The following is a 24,718-nucleotide window of genomic DNA, read 5'->3' on the forward strand; positions in this document are numbered from 1 at the left end:
AGGCTCAGCAGGAAACACCCCAGGGGCCTGGGGTCTGGGCTGAGCTGGGCACACATGTCAATTCCTCAGGCCCTGAGGTAGGAGTGGGGGAGAAATGAATGAAGTGACCCAAGTCCACTTTGACCCCATCACCCTCTCCCTAGGCTTGCACCTCCTCCAGGCAGCCTGCTCCCCAATGCCCTGGTCCCTCCTCTTCCAGCCAGCCTGCTCCCCAATGCCCTGGTCCTGCCCCCTCCAGCCAGCCTGCTCCGCAATGCCCTGGTCCTGCCCCCTCCAGCCAGCCTGCTCCCCAATTCCCTGGTCCCTCCTCTTCCAGCCAGCCTGCTCCCTCCTCTTCCAGCCAGCCTGCTCCCTAATTCCCGGTCCTGCCCCCTCCAGCCAGCCTGCTCCGCAATGCCCTGGTCCTGCCCCCTCCAGCCAGCCTGCTCCCCAATTCCCTGGTCCCTCCTCTTCCAGCCAGCCTGCTTCCCAATGCCCTGGTCCCTCCTCTTCCAGCCAGCCTGCTCCCCAATGCCCTGGTCCCTCCTCTTCCAGCCAGCCTGCTCCCCAATGCCCTGGTCCTGCCCCCTCCAGCCAGCCTGCTCCCTAATTCCCTGGTCCTGCCCCCTCCAGCCAGTCTGCTCCCCAATGCCCTAGTCCCTCCTCCTCCAGCAAGTGCTCTCTGCTGCCCTGGGCCTGCTGACCCTTTCTAGATCCTCTTCACTCATTTGTGGTCCCTGCACCTTCCACCAGCCCCTTCTACATTTTTCTGCTGTGTTCCCTTCTCCCACGAGCTGTGACTCTACCTCCTGTGTAACATATTCTCTCTCTCTCTCTGTTTCTCTCTCTCTCTCTCTCTCTCTCTCTCTCTCTCTCTCTCTCTCTCTCCTGGGCTGGTGGCTCTGGGTAGGTGTTCCTGGAAGGGCAGGTGGTGGGAGGGACTTCCTGTACAGGTCAGTGACACAGGCGGGCCTGTAACGAACACGAAAGACGCCTGGATTCAGGGCAGGTTAATTTGGACAGCCTGCCAATGATAGTTTTCCTGCTCCTGTGATCTCTGGCTGAGCCCCCCTCTGGCCCTCTGGCCAGGGACAGAGCAGTCTCCTGCCTCATTTTCTCCAAATTCAGCCCAAACCCCACTCACCGCACCAGCAGGGCTGACAGCACCAGGAGGAGTCCACAGGGCGTGGGGCCAGGCACCGGAGGGAGGCTGGAGTAGGGAGTGCAGTTTTGTTTCCTGGGACAGAGGGACAGAAAGGGGAGGGACTGGGCCGGGTGGCAGGCCCTGTCTACCTCTGAGGCCCCTCAAGTGTGGACACAGTCCCAGTCTTTAGGCCACTCTCATCTGACATCCATGCCCTGTCTCACACGCCCGCCAGGGGCTGTTGGGACTGAGACCCCTCACGGGAATTTCAGGGGCTGCTCCCACAGCCCTGTCCTTTCCCTTCCTTCTGTGGTGGAGCCAGGGCCGGCCCTAGGTGTTTACTCACCTCCTCAAGGCGTGGGTAAATACCTCCCGACACCTCTTGATCCTGAGACTTGGTGAGCTGCCTGCCCACCACTCCCACCGCTCTGCCTGCCAGTAAGACCCAGACCCACCTGTGCTCAGAGCCCGTGGTGAAGGCTTTTGAGAGGAAAGACTAAAGAGAGGAAATGGCTGCTGGGGGCAGGTGGCAGTCCCAGCAGGGAAAGAAGTGGTGTGGACCCCAAGGCTGTGATGGGAGGTGGGGACTCTCAGTGTCCTCAGCTAGGTCTTTGCCCCTCCCCGGGGCCGTGAGGGGAGCAGTGTCTCCTAATGCTGGGGAAAGAGAGGGGCAAGGGCTGGGAGATGCCTGGAGGAGAGGGCACCTGTGAGCCGGGGCCACCCTGGGAGGTCTCCTCTGGAGAGAGCCCCAGGCCATGGGCATGTGGACAGGATCCTGTCCCCCAGGAGCCCCTCGGAATGAAGACCAGGAGCCACCCCCGTGGCCAGCCTGGAGGAAGTCCTTGGGACACTTGGGGAAGTTCTAATCTTGAGCTATGGGCTGATGCCGGTCCGCAGATTGTAACTGCCTACAACAAGGCAGTAGAGAAATTGGGAATAAGGATTTAGAAACTTTCACATCATTTTGACATTGCCTCAAGGTCCAAGTGCATGATTAGTAAACTCGTTTTGTCTAGTTGAACTGGGTGCAGACCAGTTGGGTGCTGTCAGGTGTCATGGAGAGCTGCATATGGAGCAAGCTCTGTCCTAGCCACACACAGTAGGACTGTATTCCAGCACATGACACTACTTTAAGGTTACTTAGTCAACTATAACCCAAAAGTGTAGAAACACCTGGAAAAGTTATTTTTATGATTTGTTAGTTTTACAGTCATTTATTTTTCTAATCCAACCTGATCTTTTTTTTTTTTTTTGTAAATTTAGAGTTCAACATGATTAGCTAATTTAGAGTAGTGATTAGCTAATTCAAGTACTAATTCACAGACAGCAACGATAGCAAAAGAAAAGTCATGAACTTTTTGTCAGGAAAAGACATATCTTTTCTGAACGTAGCAGTAATAAGCCAAGTGATGACAGTGGAATTGATTCCAAAGAAATGTTTCCTTCTAAATTATTCCAAAGATTTGTACTGGTTTTATATAAAAACTAGAGGCCCAGTGCACAAAATTCATGCATGGGTAGGGTCCCTAGGCCTGGTCCGAGATCAGGGCTGATCTGTGGGGTGACCAGCAGGGCAATCGGGGGAGAGGGGCCCTGGCACCCGCCTTGGCTGGCCTGGGGCCTGCAGACTGGGGGCAGCTCCTGCGTTGAGCATCTGCCCCCTGGTGGTCAGTGCACATCATAGTGACCGGTTGATCTGCAGGTCATTCCACTGTTCAGTCGATTTGCATATTAGGCCTTTATTATATAGGGTGTATTCTCTGCCCAGCAGGCATGGTTCAGTAGTTGAGCATCGACCAATGAACCAGGAGGTCACGGTTTGATTCCTGGTCAGGGCACATGCCCGGGTTGCAGGCTGGATCCCCAGTGAGGGGTGTGGAGGAGACAGCTAATCAATGATTCTCTCTCATCATTGATGTTTCTATCTCTCTCTCCCTTTCCTTTCCTCTCTGAAATAAAATATATATATATATTTTTTAAAAGTGTAAAAAATAAAAATGTATTTCCTCCTTGTGATAGGTAAAATAATAGCCTCCCCCACAATGTCCACCTCTGAGTCCCAGAAACCTGTGAATATGTCACCTTGCGGCAAAGGGACTTTTCGGATGTGACGAAGGTTAAAGACCTCGCGATGGAGACAGCATGTGGGCGAGGCCAATCTGATCACTAGCATTTGGAAGCAGAGGATGCTTCCCAGCTCTAGTCAGACGGAGGTGCAGATGGAGCCAGGGGGCCAGAGCCAAGGATATGGGAGACTCTAGAACAGTGGTTCCCAATGTGGGCACACACCCCACAGGGGGGAAATTTGATTTTTAAGGGGGGCAATTCGAGAATGAGTTATTAATAGTGATTTTCTTTTTGCATTTCTTATAGTTCTAGGGGCCTCACATATAGTATATAAATATATATTGTGACATACTTATGCATTTTGGTTCTCTATTATATGTTTTGAAACTTCATTTGCTATTTTTTCATATCACTTCATATTATTATTATTATTTTAAACAATTTCTTAGTGATTTCTTCCTCAGTACTTCAAGTCCTTTTTTTTTTCTCTTTCATGGATGCCATGTTGTTTGGAAGCTTGTTTAGACCAAGTTAATAGCCTTTTAGGCTCTCTCCACGTGAATAGGAGTTCACTTTTTATATGTCACGGGGGTGCGGGGGCATCAGGATTTTAGAGATGCTTAGGTGGGGCATGGCCAAAAAGGGGTTGGGAACCACTGCTGTAGAAGCTGGGGAAGCTCAACAAGAAAACAGGACCTTGGGCCCTGGCCTGGTGGCTCAGTTGGCAAGGGGTTGTGGATTCGATTCCAAGTCAGGGCACATACCTAGGTTTCGGTCGAGGTGCATATGGGAGGCAACTGATCAATGTTTTGAATGATGTTTCTCTCTCACGTCGATGTTTCTCTCTCTCTCCCTTCCTGTCTTTCTAAAAATCAATCACACACACACACACACACACACACACACACACACACACACACACGCACACGCATATCCTTAGGTGAGGGTAAGAAAAAGAAAAGAAAAGAAAACAGGACCTTGGCCCTATAGCTACAAGGAACTGAATTCTGCCCGAGACCTGAATGAGTAAGAAACGAATTCTCCCTCAGAGCCTGGAGAAAGGAACTCGGCCTGCTGACGCCTGGGTTTAGTCCGCTGAGGCCCGCACTGAACTTCGGATCCACAGAACGGTGAGGTCAGACCCTGCGCTGTTTTGGGCCACGGCATTGGTGCTCTTTTGTTATGGCAGCTCTGGAAATGATGATGCTCATGGGATGAGTCTTGCAGTTGTAAATAGTGGTGAGGACAAGCCCCCTGAGCTATTGCTGAGAGGCAAACACGTGGTAAAAACAAGGGGGTATTTACATACCAAAAGCCATAAAAACACAAGTGCATAGCTCTTTTTTGGAAATGAAAGAGTATTGAATTAAAAAGCTTGAGAGTGGTCGGTATTTCACACATAAACTCCAGTGTTCCGTGGGCTTCTTGTGAAGTAGCACATGGTGCTGCAAGACTAAAAATGGATCTATAATTGCCAAAACACGATGGAAAGACTGGAACAGTGACTTTGGCTTCACAAGGCTGGGTTAATTTGTGGCAAAGAAGAAAGCCTAACTGTCATTTTCCCTGGCCTCTTAGCCTGATGTATCTGGGAACTGGCTAATGGTGTGGAAGTCCTAGAAAGAGAAAGCTGGCAAGGAATTTTTCATGGTAACTTGATAAAGCACATATAGTGCTAACAGCTATTCCTTTACCAGATGTGCTTTTGTTGTTGTTGTTGTTAATCCTCACCTGAGGATATTTTTTCCATTGCTATTTTTTAGAGAGTAGAAAGGAGAGGGGAGAGAGAGAAATATCGATGTGAGAGAGACACAGCAATTGGTCGTCTTCCACACGGGTCGCTACTGGGGCCAGGGATGGAGCCTGCATCCCAGGTATGTGCCCTTGACCAGAATCGAACCTTTCAGTCTGCAGGCCGACGCTGTATGTGTAATCTGAACATGATGAAATGTAGGAATGCCTCTGCATCTTTTAGCTTCATTGACAAAACACAACTAACTCTGCATTGTATAAAACCAGGAAGAGCTGTGTTATCCACAAGTGGTCTGGGCTGTAAGTTTTACGTGGGAGCATTTCTGATGGCTGCAGCTGCTCTGAGCGGACATTCGGGACTAGGCCTTCAGATCTGGGAGCGCTGGGCACTGATCCTTCATCGAGAACGTCTTGCTATGAAAGAAATATCGGCTGAGCTGAACAGTGTGCTTACCGATATGGAAAATTACGAATTGCACAGAGATGAATGTGTTGGATTTGAAATCATCCTCTTTATTATGTGATCATATGGAAAGTCCATAAACAGTTGCTTTTACATGCCAATTTGCAGCGATTACTCAAGGGAAAGTTCTGTGGAGAGCGTTTGATCTACGGAAAGAACTCCTAATGTTTTGGCAAGATGGAGACCAGTGTAGCAGAGACGTGAGCTGCACAGGGAGACTTGTTTATATTAGAGCCTTGATGTTAGCATTTCTATGCAAGGAAAGAATGCAACATGTTTTCCAATGGTCAATAAAAATTAAAGGGCAAAAGCAAATGTTAGAAGCTTAGAAGAATAGTTTATATAAGTTGTTATGACTTGTTCTTATTTTATCAACAATGATTACCAAAATAGGTGGGTCTTGATATTGTATATCTCCAAAAGTACTCATAAAAATTAAAAATTTGATAAAATGTTTTGAATTTTCTTTTCTGTCAAAAGAGGATCATGCATGTTGAAATTGCTTTAAAATTCCTTCTTGTGTTTCTGTCAGCATAACTCTGTGAGATCAGTTTTCTACTGTGAGTGTTATTAAAACAACACATCAGAACAGTTTCTGTATACATTCCTCCTAAGAGTTATGGTGTCATTAATGTCACTCAGATTAGGTAAGTTAATAAGCAAGAAGAATGCTCATTTGCCACATTAAAATCTTTAACTGTGGATATACAGGGTATTGTTCAAAGTGTAAATACTGGCATTTAATAAGCACACGTTCACTCTTGCTTCTAACTTTTTGTTTAGTTATGACTGGGGAACAACAAAGCATTATGGGTATAATGCTAAACCACTATATCAACCACTTACAGCAAGCATGTCAAACTCAAAGGCTAACACTGGCCAAATCAATAAGGTTTAAGTTTATGTGAGCTGAAAAAGCTTCAATTTTCATAGAAACGTAGGTTTATTTCAATAGAGACATGCTGACTACAAAGGGCTGAAATAATCGTTAACATAAAATAATAGAACATTTTAATAAAAATTAATATTTTTTTCTTGAACATTAACTTAGCAGACACTGAATAACTGCACAAATTAATAAGTGCAATGCAAATAAACCTATTTTTCTTGTTCTCTGAAAGCTAAATATTTCCTGTTGCGCACACCAAACAAGTCAGTCAATCGGCTGCTAAAACATTCGCTGCTAGTATTAGTGGAGAGAAATGGTGTGCCTGCACATAAGGCGCCTAAGGGAAATGAATGCAACACTATTATAATTGTAGTTCGTTATTAGCAATTATGTATAACAGGATATTGTAAAAATTAAGTTATGAACTTTTTATTAAAACATTTCTCACATACCGTTATATTGGCTGGGCCACAAAAATATTCATTGTGGGCCGCATGTGGCCTTCGGGCTGCGAGTTTGACATGCTTGACTTACAGGCACACTTTCAATGAGCAATGCATGTAGTTTTTATAATTTAAAAATTTCCCCTGTGTTCTGTTTATTCTGATTGTATTTGTTGAAATGTAATTTTATGTTTTCAAATCTGCCCTAACCAGTTTGGCTCAGTGGATAGAGCGTCGGCCTGCGAACTGAAAGGTCCCAGGTTCGATTCCAGTCAAGGGCATGTACCTTGGTTTCCGGCAAATCCCCAGTAGGAGGTGTGCAGGAGGCAGCTGATGGATGTTTCTAACTCTCTATCCCTCTCCCTTCCTCTCTGTAAAAAAAAAAAAAAAAAAAAAATCAATAAATTATATTTCAAAAAAATCTAATAAGCATTTGGGGCTTGTACTTTGTATGTCTGTTTTTTGTTGTTGTTGATCCAGTAATTTTTTTTTTTTATTTCACCAAAAAATAGTTGTTGATAGATTGGAGATTTTTTTCCTAAAACAAAGGTCCTCCAGCCCTAATTGGTTTGGCTCAGTGGATAGAGCATCGGCCTGTGGACTGAAGGGTCGTGGGTTCGATTCCGGTCAAGGGCACATACCTTGTGTGGGAGGCAACAGCAACCAATCGATGTGTCTCTCTCACATCGATGTTCTCTCTCTCTCTCTGTCTCTCCCTCTCCTTTCCACTCTCTCTGAAAATCAATGGAAAAAATATCTTTGAGTGAGGATTAACAAAAATAAAACAAAAGTCCTCCACCTTTGTTTTATTCTGCTCAGGCTGCTCTAAGTACCACAGATTGATAGCTTATAAACAACAGAATTTTATTTCTCACAGTTCTGGAGGCTGGAAGCCTGAGGTTAGATTCGGGCATGGTGGGGTTTGGGTGAGGGCCCTCACTTGGTGGAAAGAGGATGAGGTCTCAGGGTCTCTTTTATAAGGGCACTGATTCCATTCCTAGGGGCCCCACCCTCATGACATAATCATCTTCCAGAGGTACCCCCTCCTAACATCATCACATTTGGGGTTAGGATTTCAACATATGACTTTGGGGAAGACACAAACATTCAGTCCATTGCAACCACAGATACTTTGAGAAGCTCTGATTTAGACTAAGGTAGGCAAGCTTTTTTCTAGAGGATCAGAGAGTGACCACTATATAGTCTCTATCATAGCTACTCAACTCTGCTGTTGTAGCATGAAAATAGTCGTAGATAATGTGTAAACAAATGGGTGTGGCTATGTTCCTAAAAAAACTATACTTATGGACTGAAATTTTAATTTCCTGTAATTTCCATCTGTCACAAATTATTTTTTCTTTTAATCCCCCCCCCCAACCATTTAAAAACCATCTTTAACTTTCAGATTATAGTTTGCTGACCAGTGATCTGGACCTGGAGGACAGTACAGACCAACATGATCATCACATGGTGGAGGGTGGTTTGTGGCCAGTGGACACACATTTACAAGCACCTTCTATGTGCCAGATACTATGTGCCTTCTCCAAAGATGGTGGGCAGTCTTGGGCTTCTCTCTGGGCATGTCATACAAGCTCAGACTGAGCAACAGCCCAGCTGATCTTTTTGAGCATCTTTGAGGAGGCTTGTAAATCACTGAGATAGTGTGTGTGCGTGTGTGTGTGTGTGTGTGTGTGCGCGCGCGTGCACACACACACACATGGGAGGCCCCTGGGCACATGTTCCCAGCAGCCTTCCCAGGAGGCCAGGACGGGGGTGGGCGGTGGGGAGGGGGAGAGGCTTCCATGACTAAGAAACCAGGAGGCACCAAAGGGAGCGAGGGGACCTCAGGAAAGGGCTTCCCTGGAGACACCCCAGATAGAAGTTTACGGAATTGGAGGCAGCGTTGCTGGGAGGGTGGTAGATTCTACACCACTAGTGTCCCGTGTCTTCCTCCTCAGATGAGTCACGTGACAGTGAAGAAACTGGTGCCAGGTTGTCCCAGTTTGAGAATGAGAATCCTGTGGGGTCTGGAGCTGGTGACTAGCCTGAAGCTCTCGAACACTGACACAGCCTTTCTCCTTGTGGGGCCAGGCCTTGGGTGGGTGCTGGCACCCACAGAGAGCGTCTGCAGTTGCTGAGTGTGATGGTGCCCATGAGCCGGAGAGCAAGGCGGCAGAGCAGGGCCACGCCGGGACTTGCCCCTTGGCCCCAGAGCCACTTGCCTGTGCCCCGCTGTCCCAATAGTCCCCCCCGCTGCCCCCTGCCCCCCATGCCCTTCCCTCTCTCCTCACCTGGAGCAGCAGCCCTGGGAGGGAGGCTCCCTGGCCATAGGCCCTTTCTGTGTGCTGGGGGCGGGGCATGGGGGCAGGCTGGGGAGAGGGAACCTGGCATTGCCTGGACTCCGCTTAGCTCTGCCAGTACCTCTGAGATAGATAAGAGGGAAAAGGCCAAGGCCAGGGTTGGGGAGGGGAGACTGAGGAGGGCCAATTCTGCGGGCAGAGGGAAGGGGGCCCTCCCGCTGCAGCTGTGGGTCTGCCTGCTGGTGGCACCCGGCTCTGGGCGGGGATGGGGGGGGCGGTTACAGGATTCTCTGCCCAGCTGCCTGGCCCCACCAAGACCTTTCCTGGGGGGAGGAGCAGAGAGGCCAGAAGGAAACTGTGGCCAACACCGTCTCTGCTTTGCAGGGCCCTCCCAGGCTCTGCCCCCTCCCAGGGCAAGTCATGGAGGCAGTTAGAGGTCTGAGGAGAGCCCTGAGCCCCGCAGCCCCAGGAGTAGTCAGAAACGTCACGCCCAGGCCTGCGGGCGGGTCAAGGACTGTCTCCACCTGCCAAGGTTTTGTGGGTGCTGGAGAAGGAGAGGAGGCAGACATTCAGTCCCAGGAAGGAAGTGGCAAAGGAGGGGCAGAGGGGAGCTCAGAGCAAAGAGAGCGGGGTCCTCGGAGGGGCTGGGGGAGGTTGGGCGGGAAGGAGCGCAGGCATCACCCTGCACCCTCAGCTCCCACCACCTGCGGACACTGGAGCAATATCTGTCATTACCACACAAACAGATGTGGTACGTAATTACATCTTTCTTTAGTGAATGCTGTACTTTTAAGATTTATTTTTTTAAAAGATGCAATTTGCAAAGACAAAGATATTTTAGATATATAAATATGTCCAATAATATATTTTATATATTTAATAAAATACATTACTCAATAAACCTAGTATTTTACTAAATATATTTTTATGTGTAATAAATACACTGAGTGGCCAGATTATTATTATCTCTGAACACATAATAATCTGGCCACTCAGTGTATATCCTATATAATAAAAGGCTAACATGCAAATTGTCCCCTTGACCAGGAGTTCGACCAGCAGGCAGGCCGGCCAACTGCCCATGTCCCCTCCCCCTGGTCAGGCTGGCCGGATCCCACCCATGCACGAGTTCATGCACCGGGCCTCAGAGTGTATATATTGAGTGGCCAGGTTATTATGTGTTCAGAGATCATAATAATCTGGCCACTCAGTGTATATATTTACATGTATTTAGAGAGAAAATTGGGGGCTATGTGTAATTCCAGTGGCGGCCACCAGGGGCCAGCCAGTCTAACGCTGCAGCGGGAGCTCTGTGTGGGTTAGGCTGAGATGGAAATTTGGAGCCATCAAAGGGACTTGGGTCCAAGTCCACTGCTCTGCACCTAACTCCCCGCAACTCCTCCTCCTCACTCTACTTCTGAGCGGTGCCCCTCTCCTTACAGTAGGAGTGAGCAGAGACTGAGGAGCAGGGCAACGGGACCGACAAAAGGACGGACCCAGTAGAGACATCAGCTGTCAGTGCCCCAGGGTCTGTTACCACTCTCAAAGGTTCACACCTGAGGTGCTCTATTAAAAAACAAGACGTGGTGGTCGCAAGGTAGTTTCATCTACTTGCAGCAGGTGAAGGAGATGGGGACTCTCACCCAAGCTCTGCTCCCTGAAAGAGGCTCACCCATTGCTTATATACACTACTGGAGGCCCAGTGCATGAAATTTGTGCATGGGTAAGGTCCCTAGGCCTGGTCAGTAATCAGGGCCAATTGGAGCCTTTTGGCTGCCGGCCGGGGCCTTCCTTCATTCCACACCGCCCCCTCGTGGTCAGTGCATGTCATAGCAAGTGATCGAACTCCTGGGGGGACTATTTGCATATTAGGCTTTTATATATATAGATTTGGTCAATTACATGTGGATTCTTCTTTGCAGCTGGCTGCACTTACCAGGCTGGGTTTCTGTCAAGCTTACCCTGTTTGCAGCAGGTCTGCAAGGTCCCGGGGGCACCTTCGAACATTTAGCGGGAACAGCATTTAGTAAGAATGGCCCAGACCTTGGGACCCTGTCCTATCTCACAGGACCACAGGTGGGAAGGCAGGATGGAGTGTGAGAGCTAGCAGAAAACCTCGGAAATAATGCCACCCACCACGTGCTCAGCGTTAGTTTACAAAGCATGTTCCCGGGGCCCTCTCTCCTGATGCCGGAAACAGGTTTGTGAGGGGACTGAGGCCCAGATCCGCCAGGGACCTGCTCAAAGTCGCACGGTGAGGTGGGGGTGTTATGAGACTAGGCCTCCTGACTTTTGAAGTCTGTCTGTCCGACACACTAGACAGGAAACCGAGTAGCATGCACCAGCTGGGGCGAGCTCTGGGGGGTGCCTGTGTTCAGGTAGGCCTGGGGCCTCTCCAGCAGGGAGGAGTCTGGGAAGGGCCTGGGGAGGGCGGGGCAGGGGACCGTTGGGCCTCTGACTCAGGAAGGAAGAGACCAACCAGGTCAGAGTCTGGGAGGGTCCCCACGCCTATTGGGGTGAGAGGACCTCCGTCAGCGCTGCTTCACAGGGAGAGCGATGAGGCCTGACCAAGTCCCGGGCTCCGTCAGGACGAGGACCGGGGCCTCGGTCTCCCAGTCAGCGCTCCTCCTGTCTCAGAGATTCTCCGGGCTCCTCTGGGGGGCCCCCACCCAGGTGTGCCAGGCATATATCTGGTGTCTTCTCCCTGGAACCCTGCTGGAAACCGATCATTGTCACTAATAGAGAGATGTAACGGAATCCGGAAGACTGGTCAAACTTAATTGCTCTGAAAGGTCGGAGCTAATCACTCACTGTTTAGTTGAGACATTGGTAGCTGAAGCAGCCTCCACCTGTTAGTTTTGTGTAAATTCTTCCTGATTGGCTATTATTGGAATTGCCTGCCTAAAGGATGTGAGTGTATCTCATAACCTTAATAAAAGGGATGGAAAAGCCAGAGCGAGTAGTAGTCCTCCCACTAGAGTTGGACTACCGCCTGGCCCCCATTTCCCAAATTAGTGCTTTTCAAAGTCTCTTATTCATTTGTGTGCGGCCTTCTCCAGAACCCGAACCCTGAACCGGAACCCTGAACCACGCGGGACGTGAAAGGGGCTCCTACAGAACCCCACTTGTCTGCTTGTACCTCTAGCCCAGGGGCTCTCGGCCCTGCCCCAGCCCAATCCACCTGCCATCAGCCCCTTGGCCAGGTCATCCCTGTCCCTGAGACCAAGGGACTCTGGTCCCTTCCTGGTGTCCTGGAAGCCTCTGTCACTCAGAAGCCAGGTCCCTGCGGACCTGGGCTCACAGTGCTCACTCCCACGGGACACGTGGGAGGGACGTGGTGCTGCCCCACCTGCCCGCAGGCTGAGCCGCTGCCCTTCACAGTGAGCTCATGAGCCCGGCCCAGAGTCAGGCTGTGCCCAGGGGCCCTTGGTCTGGTCTCAGGAATGTGGGAAGCAGTGATCACCTCAGCCGGTGTCCTCCCTGCTGCTTCTTCCTCCCTCCGAGGCGCCAGACTGCCCCCTCCTCCAACGCCGCGGCTCCCAGGGCCTGGTGCTGTGAGCTCCGGTCACGCTCCTGCATCAGGGGTGCCCGGTGAGTGGGGCTGGGTTTGGCCTGGGGTGGAGGGCAAACAGCTGGGACAGCTGTGTCAGCCAGAGGGAGGCAGCAAGCACAGAGCTGGGCTTTGAAAATCAGAGTTGATACGGATTTGAATATCCCTTAACTCTGCCCATCCTGCCTATTCATTTGGTTCTTCTAAGCCACCAAGATCCCTAACCTTCCGACCCTAGGCCCCTCGCCCGGTACCCGCAGTCACACACACACACACACACACACACACACACACACACACACACACGCACACCTCGTCCACTCCTTCCGGACAACCGACCTGCTCACCCTGAAGGAAGTCAGCCACAGGGAGAGACTGAGACCTGGACAGGTGGGCAGCCCGGGGAGGAGAGGACAGACGGCGCCTCCACTGCGAGCTGTGACATTCCCCTCCCCCCCCCCGCCCCCGCCAGGGCCGTAGGAATGCTCTGGAGGAGCACGGAGGTTCCTGATGGCCTCAGCTCAGCCCAGGCCCCAGCAGCGACGCCTGCCACCCTCCCACCGCCGCCACGCCTGCCACCCTCCCACCGCCGCCACCCCTCCGTGACCACTGCGATCCTACGCGAGGAAGAGGCCGATCTGTGCCTCTGAACGATGCCTCCAGACCCTGAGGCCATGACTGTGGTGGCACCCAGGCAGACCCAGCCCCTCAGGAGCCCTCACTGCACATCTGGTCCAGGGCCCCAATCAGGGGGAACCAAAACTAGTCAGCCTCTCCCCCCTCAACCTTAGAACCCTCCTCCTCCAGATCTCCTCCTGCTTCCGGTTCATAAATCACCCAGGTGTCCCCTCCATCAGCTCTGGTTTCCTCTGCCTGCCTTCCCCAGCTTCCATCCATCTCGTCCTCTCCATTCAGGCTGCTCCACCTCACACCCACATCTGTGTGTCTGTCCCCAACTGGTCCCCTCCCCACGCTCAGCCTCTTCCTCTCGGGGGCTCGGCAGAGGGCTCCCGGTTTATTCCTGCAGGGCAATTCTGACATTGCCACACCCCCACCAGAAGCCTGCCGGGACTGCCACTCCACAGGGAATTCATTCTAGCCTCCTCAAGGCCAGGCCTGGTGTGCTGTCCCGTCTCTGCCACCTCCAGCCCCTATTCGCCTCTGCAAACCCAGCGAGAACCCCACTGTCTAGAAAAGGCAGGTGGAGTGTGTTTCCGCCTGAGCTTGGATGTTAGTGGCTGCGCATCCTAGCGTGCGGGGTGGGAAAGGGTCAGGGCCCGCTGGCGTTTCTCCCTCCCTGCCCCCGATCTTTGCAAAAGGCAGAGAACAAGTTTAAAAAGAAGCTAAATCCAAGGTAAATGAGAGAAGTGACCATCAACAGAGGTAGGGTTTGATTTCTTAAAAATTAATATCAGGGTGGGGGATAGGAAGGTGTTTCAGGGTAGAAATGTGCAACAAGTAGTGGATAAGCCACAGAGACCCAATGCCCAGCAAGTGAAGGTGGACAGTATTGTGCCACACTTGCTAAGAGACTAGAACTTCACTATTCGAACCGCTAAACAGAAATGCTAATTGTGGAACGTGCCAGAGATGCTAATTACCGCTACAAGGGCAATCGTATTACAATATTGAAATGTATCCAAGTCACATGTTGCACACCTTAAACTTACACAATGTTACATGTCAGACATATTTCAATAAAAAATGAAGGTCAGAAAAATTAGTATGTCAGGAGCAGAAAGCTCAACAGCCCAAACTACAAGCAGAATATGCCCGCGATTCCGTCGTTCATTAATACTCTTTGTCAATCAAATAGCCCACGCGTTTGAGGAAAATTAATAGCATGATGGTAAGGATTTAACAGGAGCACATAGAACACCCGAATTTAGAATTGATGGCAATAATTCATGGAATGGGAGAGAAACTTTACATAATTGCAATAAATACCCTCAGAGATATTTACAAAGACATTGCACCTTCCTACTAACCAGGCATCGACAAACTAAAGCACATTGCGATAACATTTAAAGTCATTAATTTGACAGATATTTCAAAAGACTGCTCACGCCCAGTTGATGAGGATGTGGGGAAGCAGGTTCTATCACAGGTTCACGGTGGGAATATAACTGTTCAGCAAAAAGAAGGCGAATTGGAAGAAACCTGTAAGGTTTCGTGAGTGCATCGTTTGACTTGCTGATTCCACTTCCAGGTACAGTGCTGGTACCTGGGAAACACACGCACAGGGAACCCACGGGCCCGTACAGAGACGCCGATCGCCATTGCTAGTCATGGCAGCCCCTGTTGAGAGCTTAGCTGAGCCGCTCCATGGTGTTGCTGCCTTGTCACTCATGACGTTTGGCTAGGTGGCTCTCAGGGATCTTCATCAGAACTCGCCCCCCCCATGCAAGCCCACAGCACAGATAACCTGCAGGATCACAGGCAAACTAAGTTCCCCATCTGACTTCCCCAACAGCCCTTGTGATCAACAACTCCCCTGCCTCCCAGGCCCTCCTCCTACCACAGTGTTGGTGTCTCTCGTTAGGGCACCATAACTGTTGGGGTTCTTTTCCCAGCCTTACAAAGGGTTCAGCATTCTGGAGAAAGGGGCTGCACGTAGATGATTAAAAAGGAGTCCTAAGACGAAAGATATTTTTGAAAGGCATTGGGGTGTCAGAGGAGCTTCAGTTAAAGGGAACTGAAGACTCTCCTCCTTCACTCAGGACCCTGCTTTTATTCACATGATTTATCCTAAGGCAAGGTGGAAATATACACTTCAAAGGGTAAGGTATCAAAGGTAGAATACAGAAGCATAATCAGTTTGAGGAATAGCCTACAGCTGTTCAGGTGTTTGGCCAACAGGAGGCAATAAAATGCCCTGAGCTGTCTGGCAGCAGACAATCCTATTCAGGTTTGGGGGAAGTGCCTCAGGCATTTCCAAAAGGTAAACTACCTTTGACTCAACCCTGTTGAGCTCCCCAAGCTTCACCCACCTTTTGGCGAAACTCTTGTAATTATTACATGCTGGAATTGGTTCTCGGCACCACAGCCCGGCTCTTTTGGCTTCTTTTGGGTTTGAATTGATCACTCTGGCCTTAGCCTAGGAACCCCAAAGCACTGCACCCACATGTGGCCCAGAGTCTGTCCCAGTCTGTGCCTCGCCTTGACCTCCCGGGTGACCACATTTTAAACATCATATTACGTTAGAAAGTATTTTCAATGGTAAGGGAGGTAGAATGCGGGACATGAGCAACACGCAGACGACCCCGCAGCCTGTGTCCCCCAAGGCCTCACTGGAGGGGGCGTGGTGACAGCCCCCGGAACAGATGGCAGGGTGGTTTCCCTGTGCCCTGCAGAGCTGAGGGGCTTGTCTGAAAGTCTGTGAAGAAGGTACAAGTTGAACAAAAGCACCGGGGAATCCGTGAGGACTCGCTGCTCAGGAGGTAAGCCAGCGAGGAGGGGCTTCAGACAAACTTGTGGCCAGGAAACGTGGTCAGGACTAGAGCCCCCACGGCTGGTGCAAGGGCTGGTTCAGGGCATGGCCAGTGTCTGCCAGGGTTGCACCTGCAGAGAGGATCCCACAGTGGGCCGAGGACATTGCCAGCCCTGCCCCAGGCCCCGAGAAATCTCCCAAGACCCTCACACGCCCTCTGACCTGAGCCGGCCTCGTCCAGGTCCCTGCAGGACCACCCGGTGCTGTCCAGGGTCTGAGTGGGAGGAGGAGGATGGCCTGCCACAAACGCCCCGTCATTGCTGTTTCAAGGTCCGAGGTAGGGCTGCCTCCAGGTGCTCATCCTGGGGGCTCCGGGGCAGGCCAGGGCCAGGGCGGCTAAAGTACATCCATTTACGTCAGCTCACCAAGGCCCATGCACTGAGCCATTGAGTACAGCTATGGAGTCAGACAGACTTGCAGCTCAACGCCATCACCTGCAAAACGGTGAAGACAGGTCCTAGCTGGTTTGGCTCAGTGGATAGAGAGTCAGCCTGCAGACTGAGGGTCCCAGGTTTGATTCTGGTCAAGGGCACATGCCTGGGTTGCGGACGTGCAGGAGGCAGACGATCAATGATTCTCTCTCATTATTGATGTTTCTATCTTCCTCTTCCTTCCTCTCTGAAATCAATTAAAATATATTTTAAAAAATATGGGGAAGACAGTATATATCTCACCAAATCATTGTGAGGATTGAATGCAATAATGTACAGAGCAGCTTGGTGCTTAATAAATATTAGCCATTATTAAAAGTCAAGGCATTCTAGCTTCTTTTCATTTTTGAAAAACACTTCTTGTTGCACCGCATAGATCTGTTACAGGAGGTACAGCACCTCGAATGTTTATTTGTCCTAAAAGGGTCCCATCATTTTAAAAATAAAAGTTAAGCAGCAAGACAGGCGTGGCAGATGCTTATCTCCTTGGGTCCCACAGTGGGAGGGAGGGGTATTCTCTGGAGGTACAGCAGACTCATATCTACTAGCCCGATTTCAGATTTCAAGGCGTCTAAGTCGTCAAGTCTTGCTGTGAAGGACCTGGGCCCTTGAGACACACACCCTAATTTTGGGTTCCGACCCTGCCTCTTTGGGATTCTGAAATGTCTGAACAAATTACTACACTTCTAAAAGCCTCAGTTTCCTCCTTTCTCGAATATATAGTAGTGGATCCCTGCTAGGGTTATCCTGGGAATAAATGAGCAAGGCCTTCTAAACATTTATAGAAGTGCCTGCTTCATGGTATCTCCCCATTAATGTCTGTCATCATTCATAACCAACATCCACAACCTCAAATCTGCTTGGCTTTGAATTATATATGTGTGTGGACGTGACATAGCTGTACAGAAAAGTTCCAAAAGAAAATAAGAATAAAATACATGTAATTTTTTGGTGAAGGAGAGCTTTCAAATCATGATCCCACAGCCAGAAACTGTACAGGGAAAAATGGTAGGTTATACTATATGCAAATTAAACCAGGACATTGTAAAAAGACATGATAACATTTAAAAGCAAATCACAATTATGAATGAACGTTTCTTCCCTACTTAGCAGATAAAGGGTTATTAGACTTCATATAAAAATAAATATTAATAAGGCAAAATGAATATTTCATCAGAAAAAGGGGTGAAGGCTATGCGCAGGTAATTTTCTAAAGGAGAAATACAAATGAACAGTGTTAATAAAATATATTCAAAGGGATACAATTAAAATAAATGCAACACCACTCTTCTCACCAGATTGACAAGAGTTAAAACAAATGATGGTAACCAGGGTTGGGGAAATTTTAGGGAAAAGGCAATTACATATTCTGCGAGGCAAAAATAATTGATACTGCCTTTCTGAAAGTCAGTGGGTTGAGATTAATCAAAACCCATTTTAAAAAGAATCATCTTTGACTCAACAATGCTCAATCTAGGAGTTGAAAGAAGGTACAATGGCTGTTGCAGTATTATTTTGTTTTAAATTTTCATCGGAACAATGCATATGTGTATCTTCAAGAAGTATAGGTTACAAAACTCATATTAATAAAAATGTAGCAGGTCTGTGCTCCAACACGCTACGCCCCAACCCCCTTTCTCCCCGGGGAACCCATGTGAAGCATTTTCAGGTTTATTCTTATAGCGATATTTCCTGTTTTACAGTTTTGGTGTTAGCCATTACATGTGTGCTGTGGAGGCGAGAGAGCTTTTCTTGCCCATCACTCTCATGCCTGCCCCTTTCCCTTACCTTTATTCTCCCTGTAGACAAATCTAGTTACCAGTTAAATTCTTTTTTAAAAAATATATTTTTATTTATTTCAGAAAAGAAGGAAGAGGAAGAGAGAGAAACATCGATGAGAGAGAATTGTTGATCAGCTGCCTCCTGCACCCTCCCTCCCCCCGCCGCCCCGACCCCTCCCGTGACTCGACCAGGAATCAAATCCTGATCTCCTGGTTCAGAGGTTGACATTCAACCACTGAGCAATGCTGGTCGGGCACCAGTAAAATTCTTAAATTTTATATTTCAAGACCGTGTATATATTTTTCACGGCCCAATCATATAGTTTAATATGATTACATTTCCCTTTGCTACAACTTTTTATTTTCCTTGAAGTTACTAGTTACCTTATGTTTTACTTGCGTCATATTCCATGCACCATCACTAATTCATCTGTAAACTCTATCCTCAAATCCAAATGTCCTCTTAATATGTTTAAGCATATCAGTTTATCAACTGTTTTTGTCCCCCAGCACATCCTCATGTGGTCTAAGGTCCTCCTGCCCCAACTCGGACTCGTTCCCACTGCCATTGGGCACAGTTGCCTTCCTGACATGTCCCCTTGGGAACTCCCTGGGCCCACCCAGTGCTGACAATGCTTCCTCATGACCCCACATCTAACTCTTTCTTTATTTAAAAAAAATTTTTTTTATTGATTTTAGAGAGGAAGGGAGAGGGAAAGAGAGAGAGAGAGAGAAATATTAATGATGAGATGGAATCATTGATTGGCTGCCTCCTGCATGCCCCCTACTGGGGATTGAGCCCACAATCCAGACATGTGCCTGACCCGGATTGAACCATGATCCCCTGGTTCATAGGTCGATGCTCAACCACTGAGCAACACCAGCCGGGCTCTAACTCTTTCTTTGTTTGCTGCCTCCTTTCAGGACAAGGATTGGGAACTACAGCCCTTGAGCCGAACCCGACCCACTGCCTGAATCGGTGAATAAAGCTGCTCGATCTGCTTCTGCGTTTGCGTGTTGTGTGTGGAAGTGGTTCTGGCCTGCGGGATGGCAGAGATGAGCAACTGCAGCAGAGACCACATGGCCCGCCCACAAGCACCGGACGTTGCTGACCTCGGAGATGGAAGATGACCAAGAATGGAGAGGCAGCGACGTGTTTCTGAAGGAGAGGCCAGAAGAGTGAGAACACACGCCACAGATAGTGGTTTCACGGACGAAAGGCTCCCTGAGGGGGTGGAAGACACCTGAGATGCTCTGTTGGTAGCTGTAGACCGGTTTCAGCACAGGCCCACCGCTCCTGGGCTCCCACAAATGTTTCCCTTGTTCCTGGAAGGCCCGCCACGGTGGCCGGACGGCTGTCCAGGTGATCAGACATCAGCGGGGGGCGGGGGAGGGGTGGCGGGGGATGAGGAACTCCAGCGGGTATCCAGGATGTCCATGCAGGGTCTGCACGGCAAGGTGGGCTGTACTTCCTGTGTGTGGCCCCTGGAGGACCCAGAATTAGGCTGAGCTCTAGAAGGCGTGTGGAGGATCCCTCCCGATGAATCCGATCGTGTGTGAGAGTGTGTGTGTGTGTGTGTGAGAGAGAGAGAGAGAGAGAGTGTGTGTGTGTGTGTGTGTGTGTGTGTGTGCGCGCGTGTGTGTGTGTGCTGGGGACCGGGAGTGGTAGGAGGTGTCGGGAGAGAAGCAGCTCAGACCCACTCAGCTCTAAGACACTTGTTCCTGAACGTGTTCCTGGGCTGGTAGAAACCTCTGGAGGGGACCCAACAGGGCCCCACGCACGAAGACCAAGGGAGGAAACATGTAAGGGAAGGCCTTTGGGCGTTCACCCCCAGCTATTGATGGGAGAGAAGGTTTAATGTGCCCACTCTACAGACCCCCTCCGCGCTGGCTCCCAGGAAGAGCGACGAGGCCTGCCCAAGTCACTGGGCTCCTTCAGGGCCCCGGTAGGATGGGACCCAGGCCTCCATCTCCTGGGTCAGGGATTCTCCGGGCTCCTCTGGGGGGGTTCTCACCCCACCCAGCTTTGTTTATTGCAGATCTGGGGGCTCTCTCCCCCTGCGGCCTAAAGGCCTTCTGCCCCTATCCATTGGAGCTCGTGCTGGGGCCCCTCTGACAGCGTCACCCAGAGCAATGACAACTCTGGTCCCTTCTTTTTTCCTGTGAACCTCTCCCCCCACCTGGGTGCCCGGGCCGTGTGGTCCTGTCCCAGGAGGCGCCTGGGGCTGACCCGAGGGGGCCCAGGGTGCGTCTGGCTCATAAACAGACACCCTGGGCCCCGCTCCCTCTCCCTCAGCGGGACCCCCTTCTTTCTCCCTCTCAGCCTGCCGGCTCACGGCTTTCTGGTGCTTCTGTGGCCCGGACTTCTCATGACCAAGGCCCCGATGCTGACAGCTCTCTGCGTGCTCCCGACCTGTAGATCCCTGGCCAGTGGGGCCTGGGCCGGGCCGGGCCAGGCTGGGGGCCAGCGGAGCAGGGGGAGCTTCTCTCCTGGGGGAGGGGCTGCAGGGCAGGAGAGGCCAGGGACCACGCAGGTGGCATTGCATCAGCTGTAGCGTACACCCACTTAGTCTTTTCTCCTGTCTGTCTCTGCACACTCATTTGGTCGTTACAAACCACCGTGTGCATGGACCTTCAAATCCAGGCCCTTGGGCCATGTCCACCATCGCAGCTGCGTTGCCCAGACTTGCGGCTGGTCCCAGGCGGCTTCCATAACTAACCTCAGGTGTGCACACGGACATACGGACACACACACACACACACTTACAGATAGATCTTCATCGCCTCCATCAGAGACCCAACCTGCACACCCAGGAACCCCTGCTGAGGGGGCCCCGGCCCCCGGGAGGGGCAGAGCCTCACCCTCCAGAGCTCCATCCCAGGGCTCGGTTTCCCTGTAGTCCCAGGGGAAGGGGGTGGTGCAAAGAGGAGGATGGCGGCACCTGGTGAGGAGGAGAGAGGGTAAGCAGCAGGACGGACTGGGGTGGGGAAGAGAAGGCGCGGCACAGTCAGTGACAGCACATCACCTCTGCCCGGCCGTGCGGCTCAGTGGTTGAGCGTCGACCCATGAACCAGGAGGTCACGGTTCAACTCCTGGTCAGGGCAAGACCCCAGGGCCCAGGGGCCCTCCCCCTTCTGGCTCCACTGAGATCAAGGGCCTCCAAGGGAAAGGCCATCCTCTGCCGCTGGAAGACACCTCCCAGCATCTGGACCCACTGCTGTGGCATCCCCTCCACCCCAAAGCTGAGGACTCCCCTCCCCTCCCCTGCCCTCCCCTCTCCTTCCCTCCCCTCCCCTCCCCTGCCCTGCCCTCCCCTCCCCTCCCCTGCCCTGCCCTCCCCTCTCCTGCCCTCCCCTCCCCTCCCCTGCCCTCCCCTCCCCTCCCCTCCCCTGCCCTGCCCTCCCCTCTCCTGCCCTCCCCTCCCCTCCCCTCTCCTCCAGGGTTTCCTGTTTCCTGTCAGCCCACAAATCCGCAGGTGGTCAGCTTTGGTTCCTCTTTCTCCCATTAAAGGAACTACCATTAGTTCATACCATATAAACATGTAATATTCGATATTTCTAAAAATGGCATAAATTTAGGGTATGGCAATGCGGGAAGAATATTTCCACCCTAAATGGCAGATGAACGCTCTAGTACATAAACATCTCCTTTTTTTTTTTGAATAAATAAGAATCAGGCAAACATTTCAAAAAGGGCAGAGGATATGAACAAGTAATTCATTACAGAATAAAGAACAAATAATATGTATGAACACGTGTTCAAAATGGCTGATAATCAAAGAGATGTGAAATGAAGTGAGACCCCGCGCTCGGCCCATCAGTTCAAAGAAGATGAAAATAAATGATAATCATATTCCGAGCTGTGGAGGTGTGGGGTAAAGGGGTGCTGGGGACTCGTGGGAAGGACGTAATTGATGGCCTCTTCCCGGGGGCAATGTGGTGATGAATTAAAAGGCAGAAGCAATTTATTCATCCATTCCACCATGATGGACATTGGGGCTGTTTCTAACTTGTTGGCTGTTGTGAATAAGGCTGCTATGAACATTTTTTTTTTTTAAGAGGAAAAATTAGAGAAGAAAGACTGCAGCATGAAAGTAATAGAAATCTCTGTGTGTGTGTGGTTTGCTGAATGTTGGATTTTGCTCTAAGGTTTCTCAGCTTTGGCACTAGTGACGTTTTGAGCCAGACGGTTCTCTGCGGCGGGGTGTCCCGTGCATTGTAGAACCTGTAGCAGCACCCTGGCTTCTACCTGCTATGCCATCAGCCCCTCCCCCTCAGCTATGACACCCCAAAATTTCTCTAGACATTGACAAAGTTCTTCTAGAGGGAAAATCACCCGCAGCTGAGAACCAGTGATCTAGAGCCATCAGGCGAGAGCCTCTGTGCTTTTTGAAGGACCCCCAGCTCTCAGTATCTGTAGTACTTTTCTCCTGAACTGGTCCACCCCTCCCCCCACCCCGCCCCGGAAGTGAGTCCTCTAACATTCTATCTGGGGGGATTATGGGGGGGGGGGGGGGCGGGACAGGGCCTGAGCCTAGCTGCTTATATGCTTGAATCCCAGTTGCTGCTGTGGTAAGCAATCCTTGGCATGAACAACAACTTTAGAAAATCTCCCAGAATGCAGAGAGAAGAGTAATTTAGGTTAAAATTGGTCTTCTACAAAACAGTGAGGAGTAGGGAGGTGGCAAACACATCCGTGTCATTCCTGAAGGGCAGGCCAGAGGCATGAGAATAGAATGAATGACTGCCGATGGCAGAGGAGGAGACTCCCCTGGGAGGAAGAAAACTGCGTGCGCCGATGGAAAGAACTGACTGCATCCCAGCAGAGCCAGGGAAGGAGGTCTGTATCCTGTGGGGAGTGGCTCGGTGACTTCAGCGACAAGAGGACGAGAGTTTACTTCTCCCTGACGCTGTCGGCCCGGCCCAGCGGACTTGCAGGGCGCTGTCCTCCGAGGGCGGCCCTCAATCTCACGGCCTCTCCACCTCACCAAGGGCTTCCACAGCAGTGGAAGGGGTTCCCTCCAGAGGCCTTAATAAAACACGAATCTTAATTTCAGTGGTTTCAGCGTTTTCTGCTGCTGCACTAAATGCTAGAAGACAACAAATTAGCCTCTCTTGAGAAGGGGGGTTGGGAGGAGGGCAGCGGGAAGGGGGTGGAGAGATAAAGATATTTTGATTCAGTAATTTTACGCCTAATTAAATTGTCCTAATTTTGTAAAGACAAGCCAAAGAACCTATGGTAGCTTTCTTTAAAAATATAGATTGAAAATTTACTTCAATTCACTGAGGTAAAGTAAAAAAAAAAAAGACAAAACACGGAGTTAGCCCTAGCCGGTTTGCTCAGTGGATAGAGCGTCAGCCTGCAGACTGGAGGGTCCCGGGTTCCTTTCCAGTCAAGGGCTTGATCCCAGTCAAGGGCACGTACCTTGGTTGCAGGCTCCATCCTCAGCCCTGGTCGGGGGGGGGGGGGGGGGGGCGTGTGGGAGGCAACCAATAGATGCATCTCGAGCACATCAATGTTTTTCTCTGTCTCTCCCTCTCCCTTTCACTCGCTCTAAAAATCAATGGAAAAATATCTTCGATTGAGGACTAATAAAAACACAGAAGTAATGTAAAACTTTCAACAATAAAGAATTAAAAAATAAATTTTATTCCCTCAAGAGAAAAAAAAACAACAAAAACACACCACAAAAAAGCACAGAGGTAATCAGAAACCAGCCCAACTGCAGATAAGCTCAAATCCTGGCTGTAAGTCTGTGTTAAAGGTAGATAAAACTTGTTTGTAATTGTTGCTAGCGCCTAGAAACGTAATTGAGTTTTGACCTTATATTTGGTGACTTGGCAACTTCTCCTATTTCCAATGACTCATTGTATATGTTTTTGGAATTTCTACAGAGATAATCTTACCACCTGCAAACCAGGTTAGTTTGATCGCCTCCTTCAGGTCCTTGCGCGCTCCCTTTTTGCCTGTCTTAAGGCATCGCCTTGGCTTTTCACGACAGTGATGACGAGCAGAGAGAATGCGTCTGCTTGTCTTGCTCCTGAATTTGAAGGCAACACGCCCATCTCCATCAGGGATTTCGTGTACAATGCGTTGCTCCCAGGCAAGAAGAAAGCCGCCGGCTGCCCATTCCTCTGCGACTTTAACCGCGCGTTATTTGGAAATGTGATTGTTTTTTATGTATTTTTAAAATTTTTAATATATATTTCTTTATTGATTTCAGAGAGGAAGGTAGAGGGAGAGAGAAATAGAAACATCCATGATGAGAGAGAATCATTGATCGGCTGCCTCCTGCACGCCCTCCACTGGAGATCGAGCCCGCAACCCGGGCATGTGCCCTTGGCTAGAATCGAACCTGGGACCCTTCAGTCCGCAGGCCGAAGCTCTATCCACTGAGCAAACCTGCTAGGGCTGGAAATGTGATTGTT

Source organism: Cnephaeus nilssonii (assembly GCF_951640355.1).
Source record: "Cnephaeus nilssonii genome assembly, chromosome: 9".
NCBI lineage: Eukaryota > Metazoa > Chordata > Mammalia > Chiroptera > Vespertilionidae > Cnephaeus > Cnephaeus nilssonii.